We start from the raw sequence: 19544 nt of genomic DNA, 5'->3' as shown, positions 1-19544 counted from the left end.
TTGGGAGTGTTGCTCCGTATCGCTCTTTTTGGACACCACAAAGTGAACACAGAATCCTTTGGTATTCATCTCCTCTGCCTTGCTTATCACCTCTGCAGCACACCAAGATCACAGGGCAGCAGTGTGGTAAAAGAAGAATGAAGAGATGGGTGCTTTGGGGCACCAAAAAACCACATGGAACAATTTAGGTCATGTCAGTTGTACAGCAGTAAAAACCACCACGACGAAATGATGCATCCATTAGAAATAAAAGTAACACGGAAAACATGCCAATGGAAGCTTATGTATATTAAAAGAAAAATTTCTTAGACCAAGTAAATTTAGTAGTTCATTTGAACCAAGGAAAACAAACACAATCCACAGATCCAGCAAAAGGTTCTCAGAACTCCAACCAACCATAGGATCAGACAGCGCTAATCGGGGAACAGAAGCAAGGCATAGAAAACAACTTAACTGGCTACAGCCTAGTCAACCAGTCATTTAGGGACAGCTTAACTAGTACTTGTTTGCAGGCTAATCAGGTAGGTGGCCATAGTGCTTCTGCAACCAGCCAAAGCTCAATCACCATCGTTTAACTCCTTGTTTGCTCTGCTATGCCCAATACAGATGCCTAATCCAAACCCGTGGCCTCCCACAATTTTTATTTCACAATTTAGAACTTATTTCTGCTCACATAAGGGGAATTTCAGGGCATGCAATTGTGGGTTCAGGTTTAACTTGCTCTAGAGCCTCTGAATTGCCTGATGTTTCCCTCATGGACCCAGGTTGGCTGCTACAACTCCACCCACACAGTCACATTCCAGCTTAAGGGAGAAAGGAGAAACGTTTGCACCTACTGAGCAGCCCAGCTCTGAAACAAAATTCCATACAGGATCATTGCGTCGAACCATAGCCAGTTTCAAGGCTCTGCCTGGCGGGCTTCATGGGGTGGGGGGCCTCCCTCCACACACCAGCATGATACACCCCAGTAAATTCCAATTTTCTGGAGGGAGAGGCAGTCAAGGAGGACGCTGCAGCACAGTGACCCCCACGCCCTGCCCAGCCAGCCATACCTATAGCCACATCTGCATTCCTAGCTGGGCATCTCCAAATCAGAGGCCTCTTTCCCAGAGGCTGTGGCTGAGACACCTTCTAGGCACCTCCATCAAGATGGCCTTATGGGGGCCTTGCTAAGCACTTTCTCCACTTGGACTTGGTGCTTTTCTACTCCTAGCCCCTCCCCCTTTCCCATCCTGGGAACCCTTTCCCCCAGCATCCATAAAACAGCAGGAGTCTTCCTTTCAGGCCCCTTCAGCAATCCAACAAGTCCCCTATATGCATGCACCCTTGCTCTAAGCTGATCCAAGGGTGGGGAGCAGTACAAGGGAGCCAGCTCCACTTTTTGCCTCTTGCTTGTCATCCCAATAAATCAATAAAGACTTAACTTTTACTTTTAGCTTGGCTCATTGTCCTAACTGGCTACTGCAAACATGGCAGCTGGATGGGACCACAGACCTTCCCAGAGACCCCACAGCCAACTTCTACTCCAGCCTGACTGGCCCAATTGAGACACATGCAGCTGCTCTTAGAGGAATAGTATCTACGGTGAGAAGACATTGATCAACCATCACTGTCTGCCAGAACTGGGAAACACAGAATTAGGAATTCAGAAAAGAAAGACATTTAGGCTGAGCCACAGGAGACAGTTTCACATAAAAGGTTAAACTTTATACTGTGCTCCAAAGATAAGGTTTAGAGATGAGAGAGCATGACAGATGAAATAGACTCGGGAAAGGGTCTGAGGAAGGAATGAGCTTCTGGGACGAAAGAAACCACCCTGCTTCTCTGGAAAAAAATAGAAGGAAAGTTGGGGGGTTCTGTTGTGGTGGTGGCCCTGAGGATGGAGCCGAGGGGCACCTTCCATCTGAGCTACATTCCCAGCACTTCCGTTTGCTGTGACTAAGTTGCCCAGCCTGTCCTAGAACGTGCAATCCTCCCACCTCGGTCTCCTGATTCTCTGGGATCACAGGTCATGTGCCACCACACCTGGCAGAAAGGTTGGATTTGGGAAATAGATTACAGTTGTACTCCAGGAGATGACAGAGCATGTCACTCATAGGAGAATCTTTAGCAAGTCTTGTACTGGGAAAGTAAACTGAGAAATGCCTGTAAAAGAGCTGCTATTGTCTCTCCAAACATGTTAGTAAACATTTATGCACAACAAGTGGCCTTAATACATGCAGATTGCACTCTTCAGAAGAGCCAAGGAAAGCACAGCAGTGCAATCCAATGAAGAGAGCCGATCTGCCAATGTCTCAGCTTTGCCTCCCGCTGAGATCCATGGGGTATCTACACAGGGAACCAAAGCAACATATGGCCCTGGAAATACAAGCCTCTGATCTTGGAATCAACAGAGGACTCTTTAAATTAAAATATCAAATAAAAAATGCCCCTGAATAACTCTGAGTTTGAGTTTTGTTTCAGGCTTTTTTGTATGTGCAAAGAGAAACGGGGCCATTGGTCAAATGAAAAGATGTATTCAATAATTACAGCAGATAAGATCAAAGCCATGTTTTCCCTGTATGCCCTGAGAGGCATGTTACTCCCGTTCCTTATTAATTGGCACTGAAGGTATAAACAAACAGTGGAAATAGAACCGGGGAGTGGGGTTCTTTCAGGTCTCTGGTTACACCGCCTGTGGAGTAGCATGGGGTTAAACACCAAAAAGCTCCAGGACCAAGATCTTTCCTGCCACGTCTAAGGGAGCTCTTCCCCAGAAGGAAGTGGGAACTCTCCAGAGATCGCTCCTGAAGCAAAGCCTCTACTGATTCGTAAGAGCTCGCCTTCAGGATGGTTCCCAACAGTCTCATTTTAAAGAAGATGCTTTTTCTTTCCGAACCCCAATTGGCAAAGTGACTGTTACCAAAAACTAAAATGTGGGATGGTCTCGTTATGCAACTATGCTGGAGATGGACAGAAATCAAGAAACCTGCAACTCTAGCCTCTGAAAAATGAAGTCTCACATTGGCCCAACAAAAAGAAGACATTTTAATTAATATGCCTCCCTGTGGCTTTGCCTTTCTTCTTGTGTGCTCAGCTGGAGTAATTAGAGGAAAACCGAAGGGAAGCCTCCCCCAGAAACCTCCTCCAGGCCCCTCCAGCTGAGTCTCACTCTTCACTAGCAACCCAGGAGGAGACTCGGTAATGCACATCTGCGCTGGGGGAATTATCCCTCCAACCACCACCCACCGGGAACTACCCTGGGGTTTTTGTTTTGTTTTGTTTTGTTTTTGTTTTTGTTTTTCAAGCAGCATACCCTACTCATTTTAAAAGAAAGAAAAAGAAACAATCACTTATAAACAATCATTTATAAAGAAACCCACGTCACTCTCCCTCTGATTCAACTCCCTCTTCTGAGATTTATCCTTATTTAAGAATAATTTATACTTCTATGAAATTCACCCACTTGAAGTGTACAGGTAAGATGAGTTTTAATACATTCAGGCAGAATCAAGCTATAGAACATTTCCATCACTCGGAAAGTTCCCTAGTGTCCATCTGCCATCAATCCCTATTCCTGTTCCCAGGTCCAGGCAACCAGCGATCCTTCTGTCTCTGCCAATGATCCGTGTCTAGAATTGTGCCTGTTGTAGAGATTTCACATACACAGAATAACGCAATAATGTCCTCTTGAACGTGTGTCTAGTTTCTCCTACTGAGCATGTTTTGGAACTTCATCCATGCTATTACATTTACAAGGAATCTGTTCCTTTTTATTGCTGAAGGACATTCCACTGTATAAAAAGCCCCATTTTGTTTATCTGTTTGCCAGTTGGTGAACACTTGAATTGTTTCCAATTTGGAGGTTTTATGAATAAACAGGAACATTCAAATACAAGGCTTTGTGTGAACACATGATTTCATTTCCCTTAGGCAGATGTATAGAAAAGAAATTCCTGGCGTGTAGCTATCTGCTCAACTTTCTAGGAACCTTTCAGGTAATTTTTCAAAGGGTTGTACATTTCCCACTTCCATCAGCAATGTGTGAGATTTCTTCTTCATAATCCCAATAACATTTAACATATTGGGTGTCTTTCCTATTACATATCTTTTAATGAATGTATAGTGATAGCTCATTTGTGTTTCCCTCATACTAATGATGCTGACCATCTTTTGTTATTCATAGAATTTTTATGGAGAAATTTCTGGTCAAATTATTGGCCATTTCTTTAATTGGATGGCATATCTTTCAATTACTTAATTCTTTTTTTTTTTGGGGGGGGGGTGCTGGGGATCGAACCCAGGGCCTTGTGCTCACAAGGCAAGCGCTCTAGCAACTGAGCTATCTCCCCAGCCCCTCAATTACTTAATTCTGTGAGTTCTTTTCATATTCTGGATAAGAGTCCTTTTAACAGATATAAAATTTTCAAATATTTTCTCCCATTCTTCTTGCTCCCCACCCCCATTTTCCTAATGCCATTTTTTATAGAGCAGAAGTCTTCATTTTTTTTTTTTTTTTAGTGTGCATCCTAAGAAATGTTTGCCTAAGGGGTCGCACATTTTTTTACCCTTCTTTTATTCTACGTGTACTATCCTTTTAACTCCTACATGTAGATCTCAGATCCAATATTTGAAGAGAATTTTGTGTGTGTTGTGAAGCAAGTGGCAAGAGTCTTTTTGTTTGTTTTTTCAGATGTAGCTACTGTAATGATTAATCTTAGGCATCAAGTTGACTGCATGAAGGAAAATCTAAATAGCAGTAAAGCACTATTTCCAGGCGCGCTTGTTGGGGTACTCCCAGAGGAAATTAGTGTATGACTAGGTAGACTGAGTGGGGAAGATGGGCCCTCAAACTAACTTTACAAGTAAACTTTAAAAACCAGATACCTGTTCAAACTAGTCATGGTACAGATATAACAAAAAGGCAAAAGAGAAATGAACTCACTTCTCGAGAACTAGCATACCCTTTTCTTTTACCCATGGAAATTGGAATTCCAGGTTCTCCAACCTTTGGACTCTGAAAGTTATACTCACGGCATCCAGGTTCTACAGATTTTAGCTTCAGTCTGAGCTAAACCATGCATTTCTCTGGGTTGGAAGCCTTTGGATGTGGCTATCAGCTTCTTAGATTCTCTAGCTTTCAGACGGCCTACTGTGGGACTTCTCAGCCTCTATAATTATGTGAGTCAATGTTCCCCAATAAATATATATATATGTATATCTTCTTTTTCTCTCCTTTTTCATATTGCCATCTTATCTGGATACATGATAGATAGATAGATAGATAGATAGATAGATAGATAGATAGATAGATAGATAGAAGATAGAGATAACCAATGGGATACATACATATATCATATCGGTTCTGTCTCTCTGAAGAACACTGACAATACAGGCACTCAATTATCCCAGCATCATTTATTGAAGACTCATTTTCCATAGACTCACCTTGCAATTATGTCAAAAAAAAAAGAAAAGAAAAGTGACCATAAATGTGTAGGTTTATTTCTGGGCTATGATGCTAACACCAAACTGTCTTGATCACCATAGCTTTATAGTAAACTTTGAAAACCAAGTAGCCTAAATCCTCCAATGTTGTTCTTCTGTTTTAATGTTTTTGTTGTTGCTTATTCTGGGTACTTTGCATTTTAATTTAAATTTTAGGATTTCTCAATTTTTATCAAAAGCCTGTAGGGATTTTGATAAAAATTACATTGAATCTAGAGCTCAACTTGAGGAGAACTTTCATTTTTACTAAAATGAATTTACAAGCCATAAATGCAGCATATCTCTCCACTTATTTAGGTCTTTGTTAATTTCTCCTAATAATGCTTCATAATTTTTGGTATATAGTTCTTGCAATTTTATTAAATTTATGCCTAAATATTCTGTTCTTTTTTATTTCACAGTAAGTGATGTTATTTTCTTAATTTTATTTTGAATTTTTAATTTCCAGCATATAGAAATACAGCTGATTTTTACATATTTATTTTGTACCTTGTAGCCTTGCTAAACTTGCTTATTGATCCTGGTAGCTTTTTGGAGGATTCCTTAAGATTTCCTACATACAAATCATATTGTATGTGAATGAAGATAGTATTACTTCTTGCCTTCTAATTCATATGTTTTTAATTTCTTATTCTTGTCTTATTGCACCAACCAGTCTGCAGGGCAAAGTTGAATAAAAGTGGCAAGAGAAGCATCTAGGATCCTTTCAAAGGATGGTTTTTAATATTAAGCATAGGGTTATCTGTAGCTCTTCACCGGGTTGAGGAAACTATCATCCACAGTAGCCTCAACCCCATTTCATCATTCAAAGTTTCACTTTTTGCAGTTTCAGCTACCCACAGTTGACTTCTGGAAATATAATGTCATGACTGTTTTGAGAGAAACCATATCCACATAACTATTACAGTGTATTTTTAAAAATATTTTTAGTAGATAAAGACAATACCTGTATTTTGTTTAGTTTTTTTATGTGGTGCTGAGAGTGAACCCAGTGCCTCACACATGCTAGGCAAGCACTCTACCACTGAGCCACAAGCCTAGCTCTACAGTGTATTTTTATAATTGTTTTATTTTATTAGTTATTGTTGTAAAATTCAAAACATAAATTAAGCTTTATCATACTCATGTATGTATAGGAAAAAGCTGTATATAGGGTCCAGTACTATATACAGTTTCAGGCATGTACTGAGGTCGTGGGACATAATATCCATGGATAAGGGAAATCCTCATTTGTCAAAAAAATACATCATGAATGCATATTGGGTATTTCAAGTGGATTTTGTCTTTTATTCTATTAATATGATGTATTATACCAATTGAATTTTGAATAATAAACCAACCTTGCCACGTAAGGAGATGAGAAGTCACCACTCTATCCTAACAACAAGCAAAAGGCTGGACAAACTGAAAAACCAACAACTCTTCTTAGATCCATCAGAGAAGTGAGGTCACCAGGCAAACCTAAGCCCACCAAATCAGAGGACACACAGGGGGACACAGAGAAGCACAATCTACTAGAGCAGAAACCTCTGCAGGAACCAGTGCCCAGAGAGGAAAACCTGAACTGTAACTGAAAATTGTCGGAGGCTTGGTGTGGACAAATGTAACAGTTCAAACTCCAGGGGACCTTGTACAGTGGCACACACCCATAATTCCAGTGGCCAAGGAGGCTGAGACAGGAGGATCCCAGGTCAAAGCCAGCCTCAGCAACTTAGCAAGGCCCTAAGCAACGTGGTGAGACCCTGTGTCAAAATAAAAAATAAAATGGGCTGGGAATGTTGCTCAGTGGTAAAGCACTTCTGGGTTCAATTCCTGGTAAGAATAAAAAAATAAAAATAAAAAAAAAGAACTCCAGGGAAACCTAGTCACAGGGGGCCGCCATGCTTCTGTAAATTTTATCTACAGAAGCTCTACCAAATTCTCACAGTGAAGACTGAAGAAAAAAATCCCCTCATGCTTCCAACAGTGAGGGGTTTTGAAAAGGAACCATTCTGAAAATATGCAAAGCATTTTGTTCTTAATAAAAACTGCCCTCAAGAAAAATGATTTTTTTCAGAGCCAACCAGCTGAGAGGCATCCTGGTATCCTTTCAAAGGAGAGAAAGCATTTCGGCTTTTAATATTAAGCATAGGGTTATCTGTAGCTCTTCGCCGGGTTGAGGAAACGATCATCTACAGTAGCCTCAACCCCAACCCATCATGCAGTTTCACTTTTTGCAGTTTTAGCTACCCACAGTTAACTTCAGTCTGGAAATATTAATGTCCATCATGACTCTTTTGAAAGAGACCACATTCATGTGACTATTACAGTGTATTTTAAAAATATTTTTAGTAGAGCCAAACCACCTGAGGAAAAGAAAATACCCAATGCCAGCCAACCGGAGGCTTCCACATGGGGAAAGAGAGATACCTAACTCCAACACTGCAGCCATCCTAAAGGGTCAGGGAAGACTGAGAAGCATTTATAAAGGTCACAGTTCAGGGACACAGTCTCACAAGAAGACTGAGGCCTAATCGTAGGACTAAAGAATGTTTCCCAATCCCTGACATCTTACAAAACTTACAAGGCCTACTGTAAGGCAAAAAAAAAAAAAAAAGAAAAAGAAAAACACACACTTTGAAGAGATGGAACAAGCATCAGAACCACACAGAGATATAGCAAAAGTATTGGAATTTATCAGACCAGGAATCTCCTAAAACAATGACTAATATGCTAGGGAGTTTAATGGAAAAAGTCATCATCATGAATGAACAGATGAATCACATAAGCAAAGAAATGGAAAATCTAAGAAGGAAAAAAATCTATGAAATGCTAGAAACCAAAAGCACTACAATGGAAATGAATGTCTTTGATGGGCTCATTGGTAAACTGGGCATGACTGAAGAAAGAATCTCTGAATTTGAGAGATTGGCAATAGAAATTTTCAAAACTAAAAACCAAGAGGAAAAAGACTGAAGACAAAAAAGAACAAAATTCAAGCACTCTTGGACAACTACAAAAGACTTAACATATGAGCAATAGAAATATGAAAAGAAGAAGAAGGTCGTTGTGAAACTCAGGCTGCTAGTATTTTGTGGATAATTTTTGCTTCTGTGTTCATAAGAGATATCACTGTAGTTTTTTTGTGGGGTTTTGTGTGTATGTGTATGTGTGTGTGTGTGTGTGTGTGTGTGATGTCTTTCTTTGGCTTTGCTATTAGGATAAGAATGGTTTCATTAAAGAGTTGAGAAGTTCTCTAAGATCTATTTTATTTTGTTGTGACTGTTTTTTGTTTTATTTTGTTTTTATTTGTTGTTGTTGTTGTTGTTGTTGTACTAGGGATTGAACCCAGGGGGCCTCTACCAATGAGCTACACCCCAACCCTCTTTTTTTGTTGTTGTTCTAATTAGTTATACAGTGGAATGCACTTTGATGTATCATACATAAATGGAGTACGACTTCTCTTTCTTCTGGATGTACATGATGAAGTCATATATGCATGTAGCGTAATAACGTCCAATTCATTCTACTATTCCTCTTACCCCTATACTGACTCCCCTCCCTTCACTGCCTTCTGCCTAATCCAAAGTAACTCTATTTTTCCCTAGCCCCTGCCTACACTTTATTATGAATTAGCATCCAAATATCAGAGAAAACATTCAAACTTTGGTTTGGGGGGATTGGCTTATTTCACTTAGCATAATAGTCTCCAACTCCATCCATTTACCTGAAAATGCCATCATTTCATTCTTCTTTAAAGATGAGTAATATGCCATTGTGTATGTATACCACATTTTCTTTATCCACTCATCTGTTGAAGGACATCTTGGTTGGTTCCATAGTTTAGCTATGGAGAATTCCATTCCAAGATTTTTTAGGAATCTCCATACTGCTTTCCAGAGTGGTTGTACCAATTTGCAGTCCTTCCAGCAATGAATGAGTGTACCTTTTTCCTTACATCCTTGCCAACATTTATTGTGACTTGTATTCTTGTCATTCTGACTGGAGATGAAATCTTAGAGTAATTTTGATTTGCATTTCTCTAATTGCTAGAGATGTTGGACATTTTTTCATAGATTTATTGATTGATTATATTTCTTCTTCTGTGAAGTTCCTGTTCAGTTCCTTGGCCAATTTACTGACTGGGTTATTTGGGGGGGGGGGTTGGTTTTTTGAGTTCTTTATATATTCTGGAGATTAATGCTGTATCTGAGGTGCATGTGGTAAAGATTTTCTCCCATTCTGTAGTCTCTTATCATGTTATTGTTTCCTTTGCTGAGAAGAAGTTTTTTAGTTTAGATCCATCCCATTTATTAATTCTTGATTTTACTTCTTGTGCTTTAGGATTCTTCTTAAGGAAGTCAGATCCTAAGCTGACAGGATGGAGATTTGGGCCTATATTTTCTTCTACTAGGTGCAGGGTTTTTGTTCTAGTGTCTAAGTCTTTGATCTACCTTGAATTAAGTTTCATGCATGGTGAGATATAGGGATTTAATTACATTTTTTTATTGTAAACAAATGGGATATATGTTGTTTCTCTGTACATGGAGTAAAGGCATACCATTTGTGTGATCATAAATTTACATAGGGTAATGTTGTTTGATTCATTCTGTTATTTTTTCCCTTCCCCCCACCCCTCCCACCCCTCTTTTCCCTCTATACAGTCCCTCCTTCCTCCATTCTTGCCCCCCTCCCACCCCCCATTATGTGTCTTCATCCGCTTATTAGTGAGATCATTTGTCCTTTGGTTTTTTGAGATTGGCTTATCTCATTTAGCATGATATTCTCCAATTTCATCCATTTGCCTGCAAATGCCATAATTTTGTCATTCCTCATGGCGGAGTAATATTCCATTGTATATATATGCCACAGTTTCTTTATCCATTCATCAACTGAAGGGCATCTAGGTTGGTTCCACTATCTGGCTATTGTGAATTAAGCAGCTATGAACATTGATGTGGCTGTATCTCTGTAGTATGCTGATTTTAAGTCCTTTGGGTATAGGCCAAGGAGTGGGATAGCTGGGTCAAATGGTGGTTCCATTCCAAGCTTTCTGAGAAATCTCCATACTGCTTTCCAGAGTGGCTGCACTAATTTGCAACCCCACCAGCAATGTATGAGTGTACTTTTTTCCCCACATCCTCGCCAACAACTATTGTTGCTTGTGTTCTTGATAACTGCCATTCTAACTGGGGTGAGATGGAATCTTAGGGTAGTTTTCATTTGCATTTCTCATATTACTAGAGATGTTGAACATTTTTTCATATATCTGTATGAAAAATTGCTTGTAGATCTTCTACTGTGAAGTGTCTGCTCATTTCCTTAGCCCATTTGTTGATTGGGTTATTTGTATTCTTGGTGTAGTATTTTTTGAGTTCTTTATATATTCTGGAAATTAGTGCTCTATCTGAAGTATGAGTGGCAAAGATATTCTCCCACTCTGTAGGCTCTCTCTTCACATTGCTGATAGTTTCCTTTGCTGAGAGAAAGCTTTTTGTTTGAATCTATCCCAGTTGTTGATTCTTGCTTTTATTTCTTGTGCTATGGGGGTCCTGTTAAGGAATTCTGATCCTAAGCCAAAATGTTGAAGATTTGGACCTATTTTTTCTTCTATAAGAAGATTTGGACCTACTTTTTCTTCTATAAGATCTCTGGTCTCATTCTGAGGTCCTTGATCCATTTTGAGTTGAGATCTGTGCAGGGTGAGAGATAGGGGTTTAATTTCATTCTGTTGCATATGGATTTCCAGTTTTCCCAGCACTATTTGTTGAAGAGGCTATCTTTTCTCCATTGCATATTTTTGGAACCTTTGTCTAGTATGAGAAAATTGTATTTTTTGGGGTTTGTGTCCATCTCCTCTATTCTGTACCTTGATCTACCTGTCTATTTTGGTGCCAATACCATGCCGTTTTTGTTACTATTGCTTTGTAGTAGAGTTGAAGATCTGGTATTGCGATACCCCCTGTTTCACTCTTCCTGCTAAGGATTGCTTAACCATTCTGGGTTTCTTATTCTTCCAGATGAATTTAATGATTGTTTGCTCTATTTCTATAAGGTATGTCATTGGGATTTTAATTGGAATTGCATTGAATCTGTATAGCACTTTTGGTAGTATGGCCATTTTGACAATATTAATTCTGCCTATCCAAGAACATGGGAGATCTTTCCATCTTCTAAGGTTTTCTTTAATTTCTTTCTTTAGTGTTCTGTAGTTCTCATTGTAGAGGTCTTTCACCTCTTTTGTGAGATTCATTCCCAAGTATTTTATTTTTTTCAAGGCTATTGTGAATGGGGTAGTTTTCCTAACTTCTCTTTCTGAAGATTCATCACTTATGTATAAAAATGCATTGGATTTATGAGCATTGATCTTGTAGCCTGCTACTTTACTGAATTCACTTATGAGTTCTAAAAGTTTTTTGGTGGAATTTCCGGGTTCCTCTAAATATATAATCATGTCATCAGCGAACAGGGATAGATTGAGTTCTTCTTTTCCTATTCGTATCCCTTTAATTTCTTTGGTTTGTCTAATTTCTCTGGCTAGAGTTTCAAGGACAATGTTGAATAGAAGTGGTGAAAGAGAGCATCCCTGCCTTGTTCCAGTTTTTAGGGGGAATGCTTTCAGTTTTTCACCATTTAGAATGATATTGGCCATGGGCTTAGCATAGATGGCCTTTACAATGTTAAGGAATGTTCCCACTATCTCTATTTTTTCTAGTGTTTTGAGCATGAAGGGATGCTGTATTTTATCAAATGCTTTTTCTGCATCTATCAAAATAATCATGTGATTCTTAACTTTAAGTCTGTTGATATGGTGAATGACATTTATTGATTTCCGGATGTTGAACCAACCTTGCATCCCTGGGATAAAACCCACTTGATCATGGTGCACTATCTTTTTAATATATTTTTGTATGTGATTTGCTAAAATTTTGTTGAGAATTTTTGCGTCGATGTTCATTAAGGATATTGGTCTGAAATTTTCTTTCCTCGATGTGTCTCTGTCTGGTTTAGGTATCAGGGTGATATTGGCTTCATAGAATGAGTTTGGGAGGGTTCCCTCCTCTTCTATTTCATGGAATACTTTGAGGAGTATTGGAATGAGCTCTTCTTTAAAGGTTTTGTAGAACTCGTTTAATTTCATTTTGTTACATATGGATATCCAATTTTCTAGCACCATTTGTTAAATAGGCTATCTTTTCTTCAGTGAATGTTTTTGGCACCTTTGTCTAGGATGAGATAACTATATTTATGTGAGTTTGTCTCTGTGTCTTCTATTCTGCACCATTGGTCTGCATGCTTTTTTTGTTACTATGGCTCTGTAGTATAGTTTAAGGTCTGGTATTGTGATGTTTCGTGCTTTATGCTTCTTGCTTAAGTATTACTTTTGCTGTTCTGGGTCTCTTATTTTTTTCAAATTAATTACATGATTGCTTTTTCTAGTTCTATGAAGAATGTCACTGGAACTTCAATAGGACTTGCATTGAATCTGTATAACACTTTTGGTAATATGGCCATTTTGACAATATTAATTCTGCCTATTCAGGAGCACAGGAGTTCTTTCCATCTTCTAAGATGATCTCCAATTTCTTTCTTTGGTGTTCTGAAGATTTCATTGTAGAGGTCTTTCACCTCTTTTGTTAGATTGATTCTTAGTTATTTTTTTTTTTGAGGTTATTGTGAATTTCTCTTTCAGTAGGTTCATCATTGATATATAGAAATGCATTTGATTTATGGGTGTTGATTTTATATCCTGCTACTTTACTGAATTCATTTATGAGTTCTAGTTTTGGGGTAGAGTTTTTGGGTCTTCTAAATATAGAATCATGTCATCAGTGAACAGGGATGGTTGGAGTTCTTCTTTTCCTATTCGTATCCCTTCAATTTCCTTCTTTTGTCTGGTTGCATGAGCTAGGGTTTCAAGGACTATGTTCAATAGGGTGGTGAAGAAGATTTCAGTTTTTAAAGGGAATGCTTTCAATTAGTTTTTCTCCATTTAGAATGATGTTGGCCTTGGGCTTAGCATATATAGTTTTTACAATGTTGAGGTATGTTCCTACTACCCTTAGTTTTTCTAGGGTTTTGAACATGAATGAATCCAGTAGGGTTTTCTAGACAAACTGTAGTTCATACAGGAAAATGCAAAAGACCAAGACAAGCAAATTCAATTTGGGAAAAGAAAAAAATGAAGGATTTACACAATCAGATATCAATACATAGTAAAAAGCTATAATGACTGAAGCCATGTGGTATGTGTACCCTCGAACAGAATGAAGAGCCCAGAAATAACTCACACATGTACGGTCATAGATTTGCAGAAAACACTCCACTGCAGTTTAGAGGGAGAAAATGATTGTTTCCCCTTTGTGGATGGTGTTGGAACATTAGATCTCTTTTCAGGGAAGGATGAACCTTGACCCCTAATTTCCACCCTGCCCAAAAATTAATTTGAAAGGGATAATAAACTTAAATGTGAAACAAAATATAATAAAACTTCAGAAGAAAACATACGAGAACATCTTAGCCATCCTGGAATAAGCAAACATTTCTAAAACAAGACACAGAAAACCACCAATCTTATAACTGAAAAAATATCTCAGACCCATGCAATGGAATACTATGTAATTGTAAAGGGAAAGTAAGATAAGAATCTTTTTACATATTGATATGTGATGGATGAAATATTACACAACTATAAAATATTGAGTTTGGAAAAAAAGAGGGAGATGTCCATATACTGATATGAATCCATGTACTTATGTGGAGAGATCGCTAGGATATATTATCAAGCATAAAAAACAGTAGAGAATGCTGACTATAGAATATAATGTTTTAAGTTTTAATAAAGCAGAAAAATGAGAATATATAGTCACATTTTCTTCTATGTACATAAAAGAAATGTATAAGTAAGAAATTAATGAAAATTATTAATTAACCCCAGGAATAAGGGGATAGAGGAACATGGCAGATGGCACCAAGTTCAGAGAAATCTCTCAACATGTAGTATTCAGAATCATTTAGACCTTTGGACCATGTAAACTGTTTTAATCACACAGAAAGTAATAATATAATATTATGCATAATATAAGCAAAAGGAAGGATAAATAGGAACACACACCATACCCCACAGGATTAGTTTCTAATGGCAATTACCCTCCTAAGCAAGATTCTTTGGGGCAAAGGTGAAAAGCATAGAAGATAAAGAAAACAGACTTTTAATAAACATATTTCATAATGGCAAAATGCAAAGATCTGTTAAATCTGGGTGGCGGAGACAAAAAAATTCAGCATGTCCTTTTTACTGAAGATACCACAGTCCTCTGAGAACAATAGATTTTTTTTTTTTTAAGACAAAGCATTTCATTGTTTTCTGTGTGATCAAGAACTACAGGGAAGAAAAAACATGTCTGAAGCCAAAAACACAGTCCATTTAGAAGGCTTTGGCTCATCAAGAGATCACAATTAAGCCAGCTAAGGTCTTCCTAAGCTGAGGGTGTTCAGAACAAAACAAATCCTGCCTGCTTAAGTGCCTGCTCCCGTGACTGGGGGCCAGGCCAGAGCGTGAAATGTCAGATTCAAGTGAGGGCAACAGTTCATGAACAAAATGGAAGTCTCTTGTTCTCATGATTCCTGTAGGTAAGGAGCATAGTTTCCAAATTGAAAACTAGACCAAGTAACTATGACACCTTCCAAGACAATATTTTGTGTATGTTTCATGATTTCTTTTTAAGGAAATGCACAAGGTCTAATTACATAAGCTGTTTATTCTCATTAGCCTTTTGGGTTTCAGCATGTGTAGGTTTGCTTAAGCTTTCTCACTATTAAACTCAGCCAAATTCATGCTCAGAGAGAAAGTCAGATTCCAGTATGCAGCTCTACAGCAGATCTCCAAACTACCCAAATCCCTGGGGTAATCCAAAACATTCTGTCAGCTGCTACGTGTCTTTTTTCTCTTCTGCAAAAAGCAGTAGCAAGATTAATGTCAACACACACTCTTCCCCAAGGTTTAGCCTGTTTATCTGCAATTACTCTCCTGAGCAAGATTCCTTTTTTGCCACTTGTCAAAGGTGAAAGTTAAGATGAATCATTCTATTAATATAAACAAATACAAAACACCTTATATTATTCAATACTTTCCAAATTTCAAAGCACATATTTAATCCTCACAAATCAATCAAGAGGTAGGGCAGGTTTTAGTACTCCCATTTTACAGAGGAGAAAAGCTGAGGCTCTGGAAAGTTAAGTAGCTAACCAAAAAGTTACTCAGCTCCTAAGTGGATAGAACCCCCACTCCTTTCTTCTGACCCTATGGCACTAGGCCATAGACCCCAGCCAAACAATTATTGATTTAACTTCAAATTCCTCTCTATCGATCCATAAATTGCAAATTCTCTGACCATCATGGCCATCTAATGTATTCAATTCCTATTTCTGGAGATCGATCTTTCTCAAAATCTCTCTCCCCACTCTTTGGCCTGCCATGGATGTGAATTTTCATCATCTGAGGTCGCTCCTCTGGTTAAAGAGCTGGTCTTTGCCCTGCAGGCCAGTTTTTCTCAGTGCTGTTCCTGAGGTGCCTACATCAGAAATATACTGCGAACATGTTAAAAATATAAATTCCTAGGCATCACCCCAGAACCACAGAATCGGAGTCTCTCTGGGGAGTGTGTTTGGGAATTTGCATTTTTTCACAAGCGCCCCCACGCTGCTGCCAGCTTTAAAGTTGAGAACCACTGCTTTCAGCAATGGAAAGCCTGAGGTGTTTTGAGCCAGAGACTAGAATTATCAAAGGGATATTTTAAGAAGATAACAGGGAGGCAATATTTAGCATAGGCTGGAGTGGAAAGAGATGAAGTCTAGAACTGTCTGGGATCACTACAGTAGCCCAGCTTGAGAGGCAGGATGGGACAGGCAGGTTGGGAAGGAAGGATAAATATAGGAATAAAAAGGAAACCTGTAAAGGGGCTTTGGATAAGTCACTATTATGTCTTGTCTTTGTTTCTAGAAAATGTCTATACTTAATGTGTGCTTTTCCTTTCATCCCACCTTGCCATCACTAAGAAGCCAAGTTAATTCTGCAAGCATATTTCACCAGCGACACAGCTCAGCTCCTGCGTGTGCTAAGCTGCATACAAGGGGATTTAGCCGCAGTTCAAGCTAGACTGCTTAATTAGTCTCCTGTGACTCGGACTGAGTTCCTTTGCTAAATTCATTTAGATTAGAAGAAAAGGTAGTAAGCTGCCAACTGATGTCCAAAAGCATTTGGAGTTCAGTTCCAAAACTATAACCTTGCATGTTTTCCATGTGTGCCGAAGAAGTTCAAGGGAGCTTCACTTTCTAAATCACTGTGTGACTCTCATTTTATTCCCTAGAAACCGAAAACACAGAACAAGAACCTAGGAAGGTTTCCTTTTTGTTTGCTTCCCTGACCTCCATTCCTGTCCTCTCTCCTCCTCCTGCCCTTCCTCCTCCTCCTCCTCTCTCTCATACATCCCACATTGCAATGATGGTCACGTGTCATACGGGGATGCTTTCGATTTTTATCTTTCTCACAGCAGATGCTTGGAAATCACATCAACCTGGAACTCGGAACCAGTTTTACCACTGCCTTGCTGTAGGACCCTGAGTGGCAACTGTCCCTGCTGGAGCTCAATGGTGTCATCTGTAAAATGAGAAGACTGGACTAGCTGATATCCAAGGTCACACCAATCCAAATAGTCTACATTTCCAACCTGACTTCCGCAGATACCTTACAGCAACATGCAAGTTTAAAATCTCCAGATCCAAATTACTCTCGTTCATCTGCATTCACAACCCTTACAGCGCCTGGCAGGGTGTGCACTGGAGTCTTAGACTATGGCAGCAACGCTACAATGAAGTGGGTTGAGCTACTTAACTGCCTGGACACATTTTTCACTACAAATTCTTTAATCAGGTTTAGTGAAACTAGATAATGCAGGGAAATGTTAATGAAATCATTTTGGCACCTGGTCACATCAGGGGAGTGTCAACGCCTTCTCTTCACCCAGGGCCTCTCAGTAGGTAATTTCCCATCACCTTCCTCCTCTTGTCTTCACACTCACCAAGAAACACACACTGATGCCAAAGACACACCCGGCACCACTCAGAGGAACAAGACAGCCAGCCAGCTACAGACATGGGGACATGACAGAAGAGGTGGTTTCAGTTGCCGTAAATTCTAACAGTCAAATGTGGCCCGAAATGCAACCTTTCATGAAGTGAAAAGAAGCAAACAGCTTAGGGGGCTTTGTTTTGTTTGCTTGCTTTGGATTTTTTGTTGTCAATGCACCAAAATGAAACCTTCATAGGCCTGCGTCCACAGGTCTCAACGTCCGGTCTCATCTCCCAGCAGTTAGACGGCACTCCTACTGTGTCCTGATCAAGATCCATGACAGCATGGACCTGCCATTCACTCCTTCCATAAATGGTTACCAAGTGAATGCATACTACATGCTGTCCTGGAAGCTAGGACACAGCCTCTGTCCTCAAGATGCTTCAACATCTGTGGATGAGACTGAACGAGACTGAACCCAGGGCCTTGTGCATGCTGAGCACCCCCTCCGACATTGAGCTACACCCCCAGCTGGGTGTGAGATATGAATCAGATGTCTATGAGTATAACATATAATATATTACACATGTATGTTTTACACACATCCACCTGGGGAAAAGTCAAAGTTATACACACTCAAATGAAAATGGTAATAATTGCTAGGGGATAGAATTATGGATTTCTTTTCTTCTTTGTAATGTTTTGTAAATCCTCTGATTTTTTTTGCAAGCTTTACACTTTCATAATGAGAAAGAAAGGCAATTTTCATCATAAAAACTGTATGATTTTGAAGATTTATTGATACAGGAAAATGTCATATATTGCTAAAAATCTAACATTGCAAAACCACATGTATAATAAGATTTCACTTTGATTATGCGATGTAAATAAGAAACTGAAAGGGCATGTACCAAAATACTAATAGCAATTACCTTTGATGGAGTAATAGACAATTTTTAATTTCATGCTTTTTTTTTTTAATTACCCAAGATTTCCACACTGAGCCTGTACATTTTTATTTCATGGCATTGCACCACCTCTGGGAAGCCTTCCCTGATTATAACCATCTACTACACACCCAGAAAACTTTTTGAATTTTCTATCAACACCAAGTATGAGATGCTACTCATCATTATTTTTCTCGTGAGCTCTGAGAGGGAAGCCTTAGGTGTTTGATGTCTTTCACCCACGCCAGCATTTGATCATGTTCAGCAAACACAGGTAGCTTCATTGATTACTCTCAAATGCTACAATGACTTGCTGCTGCCCAGGTTTAGGGCTGGGCTGTAAGTTATGCAGGCAGCAGAACTGCCCCCAGCGGCCCTCACGCTTTGTTCCGACTCTCTCCCGGATCGAATGTTGGCACCTTGGAGGGGTCGGAGCTCATTTCTAAATAGTTTTTCATCCTCAGCCCATCAAGGTTTGCTGTGAAAAGTAGACCCAGCAGATGGAACAGAAGGAGAGAGCTCATTATTACAGAACATAATTTATTACCCACAGGATTTCTGAGTCACTGCCACAGGGCACAGAAGGAGAGATTCAGAGAATATTGAGCCTGGAAGGGAGGCAAGAACTCAAGCTTCCCCGTGCAGACACCGGGTGCAGAGATAATAAGCAACGTGCCCACAGGAAGTTGGTGACAGAGTCCCTTCCCCCACTGCCACAGCCTGAGAGACAGATGACATGCACACTCATCTGCTCAGAATGACGGGACAGGGATGATACAGCGAAACTTCCACATTTGGCTCTGAGTCTGCTTGTATGGTTTGCATGTTTAAAAGGAAACTGCACAATGTTTATGAACTGATGATTAATGTTCAAACCTAATAAAGACATACCTTTTTAAAATAAAAATATCTGTTCAGACAGAGTGACTTTTGCTTTTTCTGGGCAGATTCCTGGGACCAACTGTTTGACCTAACCAGGTTCATGCTATACCCTCCAGCGGCAAAGCCTGTGGTGAAGACAGAGAATGGATTTTGGGGTCAGACAGGTTCAAGTTTCTAAT

The 19544-nt window shown here is 39.3% G+C and overlaps 1 long non-coding RNA gene across 5 annotated transcripts in view; it reads right to left on the bottom strand.

Moving 5' to 3' along the window:
- Positions 1 to 19544, bottom strand: part of LOC306650319 — a 510857-nt gene that overhangs the window by 419623 nt on the left and 71690 nt on the right. For all 5 annotated transcript variants that reach the window (XR_013760863.1, XR_013760864.1, XR_013760865.1 and 2 more), the window contains exon 3: positions 19375 to 19490. This is a non-coding gene — a long non-coding RNA (uncharacterized lncRNA). The remainder of the gene's footprint in view (positions 1 to 19374; positions 19491 to 19544) is intronic.

This window comes from Sciurus vulgaris (assembly GCF_902686455.1).
Source record: "Sciurus vulgaris genome assembly, chromosome: 19".
In the NCBI taxonomy this organism is placed as follows: Eukaryota; Metazoa; Chordata; class Mammalia; order Rodentia; family Sciuridae; genus Sciurus; species Sciurus vulgaris.
The sequence above is the reverse complement of the archived record's forward strand: the minus strand, read 5'-3'. Positions and strand labels throughout refer to the sequence as shown.